The sequence below is a fragment of the Capsicum annuum genome, chromosome 7, assembly GCF_002878395.1.
Source record: "Capsicum annuum cultivar UCD-10X-F1 chromosome 7, UCD10Xv1.1, whole genome shotgun sequence".
Classification (NCBI taxonomy): Eukaryota; Viridiplantae; Streptophyta; class Magnoliopsida; order Solanales; family Solanaceae; genus Capsicum; species Capsicum annuum.
Genome location: NC_061117.1, coordinates 194,208,616 through 194,212,524, shown reverse-complemented (window position 1 = coordinate 194,212,524; position 3,909 = coordinate 194,208,616).

Sequence of the window (3,909 nt, the reverse complement as noted above, 5' to 3'; positions counted from 1 at the left end):
GTTTAAGAACTCCTGTTTTAGTGGTTTATGGGACTTGCCAGAATATATGAAGTTCAATAGACAGCTTGTCCACTATACACTTCTTCATCAAGTTGAACTGGACAACAAGTTACATGAAATGTGGTTCTGCATGAACGACAGGCCTGCATGTTTTGGACTGAAGGAGTTTGCGCTAATCACAGATTTAAACTGGAGGAAGAGGAAGTTGTTTTAAAAAAGATTGCAAAAAAAAAAAAATTGTAAATGCGAAGAGATTGTTGAAGCTTAGTAGAGGTGGGAGGCTGGACAAGGAGGAAAAGTTCAAATGTTGCTTGGTTTGGTTCGGGCTCTGCATATTGCTTGCACGCGACTTGTCAAAAATCATGGATATAGACACCATCAAGATAGTGGATAACTTGAGCTTTTTGAGAGATTCCCTTGGGGTAAGGAGTCATTTGCTGTAACTCTAGACTATCTAAAGAAGCGGATAGACTTCAACAAACAGAAGAATATATTTGTGACAAAGGAAGTTTCATCGTACGCGCTCTAAGAATTTCCATGGGAATTTATGGTATTGAGTATAACCCATTGAAGTAGTTTATTATATATTGTAATTCATCTATAGTGTACATACTATACTGACTGAGTTATATGTTTTTGTTTTTTCTTTTGATCATATATTTGGATATACGAAGCCTTTTCCTAGATCAGCAGGGGAAATGGTAAATCAACTGAAGACCCGTTGCCTATTTTTTGATTGCTCAAATGGCACACCTCAAAAGGTGATAAACTAATCAAAGGTGATTCATATTTGAACGGGTAGAGCACAAAGGTATGAAACTATTTTTTCGAAGAATACTTTTACCAGTATTGTGTTGCTCAATAATCATATTTGCCTATTTATCTGTAGAGTGCACCGTACCTTATCCCCACAGCCCGTGAAATAAAGCAACACTACATGAAAAAGTTCAAAGCATTCACGAACGAAACAAAAGACACATTCATTGATGGCTTGAAGGCCCATCTGGAGGGTGTGACTGTCATCACCTCATCGGGGGATGGTGAGGATGGGGATGATGACCGAGATTTGGGTGAAAATATTATTTCAAGGCCTGTCACTCGTAGTGCGGGGACAAGTAAGATAAGAGCATCAGAGAAGACACCGATGATTGAAAATCTGAAAGAGCGCGTGTTTAGGTTGGAGGAGTCGATCAAGGACATTATTGATTTTGTGAAAGAAAAGAGACTGAGGAGGGTAGAAAAGCAGAAGCAGAATAAGAGAAATGAAGATAAAGGTAATATCTACTCTGTATATTATAGAAGTTGCATATTTTATATAATCCATTTTACTTATAATAGAATCGATATCATTCTTCATCAACTGATAGCTTAGTTTATTATAAACGATAAATACTTGAAAATGCAGGTGTGCAGGTCCAAAGTCAGCATTCATCGATGAGGGTTGTCCGTGATGACAACGGTATTAAAGAAGCACTCCTTGAGGCAGCAGCTTTAGAACAGGCCTCGATCAATGCTGATGAGGTGATGATCCCTGATGTTGCAGCTGTTGTAGAGAAGAAAAATTTTGATGAAGGCGCTGAAGAGAAAGAAGAAGAAAAAAAATAAAAAAGTTGTTTGTATAAAAGAAAATAAAACTAATGAATCAGCTGGTGTGGAGAATGATAATCATGATGAAGGTAGGCAGGATGAAGAAGATAAAAATGAAAAAAGTGTTTGTAAAGAAGAAAATAATGAAGGAGATGGAGAGAAAGCAGAAGAGGAAGAAGGAGAAGGGAAGAATGCAGTAGGAAAAGTAGAGAAAGAAGAGGAAAAAGAACATAAAGAAGAAGGAAAAAATGATGCACCAGAAAAAAAGGGTATTACGGGGGAAGGAAATGAAAATGCATTTTTGAACATAGATGATTTTCTTAAGGAAGTCACTCATGACATCATCAAGATGCAAGTGGAGGACGAAAATATTGAGGAATGTTTAGACAATGTTTAATTTTTACTTGTGGCTGATGTTTATTTGTGTTAGACAAGACAACATTAACTTTTTTATTTTTTAGCTCGAAATGTGTAGAACTGAACAATTTTATTTTTGAAACTACTTTTATTATTTATGATAAATCTTTTACATTTTATATAGTCAACATATCATTGCTTTTACATGAATGTCATTTTTGATTATAGATTCTGACTAAAAGGTAAAGCATATATAGTACAGTGTTGGGTAGTCGATGAATGATAAGGGTAAACCATATATAATATAAGTGAAAAGTAGTCGATTAATAAAAGAGATAGAATACATTCAATCCCACTACACCCCTATTACACCTTTCCAAAAATTCAAAAGTAATAGTAAATCATACACCATAATTTTTATGCCCTTTTTTTTTCTTCATTCATAGCCAACCTATGCTTAAGTTGATCTCTCTCAATTTCGACGTCTTTCAACAATCATTTTTAAGTGATCAATCTGTTGTTCTGATTCTCTAAATAATGTCATAAAAAGATTCGTAGTTTCTTCGATATCTCTAAACCTTTCCAACATTTCAAACTTTACAATGCCTTGAAATTTTGATTCCTCGAAATTGGAGAAAATCCACTTGAAATAAGAGTATCCATCATTATCCAAAAATAACGACGATAAATTAGTAATTTGTATTATGTGATGACATAAATAAATTTTTATTTAAGCAAAAATAAATCTTTTCAGTCGCACAGTTGTAGAATTTTTGACCTTAATTCTTGTTGGTTTGTGATGTTTTCAACACCGCGGGATTACTACAACGACAAATATAAGTACTTTGGATGTTTGAGATGACTGCGACTTTGTTATTGTTGAAGAAAAACTAGGAAGTGATGAATAAATGAACATGAAGGGGTTCAAAAGGGTCCCTTTCTTTTATATAGTAGGGCTACCAAAATTTGACCGTTGAAAAATCTACCCGTTTAAATTTTGTACCGTTGGAGTAAATTCAAATGGTTTATCATTTACTTCAAAGGGTCTCTAATGAATGTTTATATCTTTTATAATAGATAAGGGTACACATGCATTAAATATTGTTGGCTATGTTGATAATTAAGTGTATTGACATATTATCGATTTATGCTGAGATCGATTATCGACCTAAATAATAGTCTATGTTCAACTTACTGAATATATGGACAACTTAAAATAATGACAAAAAAGAAGAAATAAAATTAAATAAAATAAAAGTATGTCAATTAACACCATTAAAATATTGTAAAGTAATTTAGATACATCAATTGTGACTACCAATCACTTTCGAACGAGATCAAGTGTTATCTAAGGCACATTGTAGTCGTAGATCATGAGATGGAAATAAAAAAGAAAAAAATAAAATAAAATAAATATAAATCATCCAAGCAATAAAGAACGACTACATATCATGACATGAGATTATACTTGTGTAATGACCATAAGGAAGAGTGATGGTTGTCACTTGTGAGTGTTCAATGGACGAGTAGTGCTTGAGAACAAGAAGTCCTTCTCAACACAGACGCTTGTTCTTAGTAATTGGTCATTACTATCATTATCCTCCCATACTCATTTGATTGAGTGTCTAATTATTTTGTACTCTCATATTACGATATTTAGTCACTTTACATTGCGTGAATGATATTTCTTTTATTTTATTTTATTTCATTTTATTTCTCCTTTTTTAATCTCATCTTCTTTGAAAATAGACTCAATTGGTCATACATGACTAATAATATAGTCTGGTATAGATAAAGATAATTATCTATAATATATGCAAGATATCATCATAGGTCTATTTTCAAAGGAGGTGAGATTAAAAAAATAGAGAAATAAAATAAAATAAAATAAACATCATTCACGTAATGTAAAGTGACTAAATATCATAATATGAGAGTACAAAATAATTGAACACTCGATCAAAT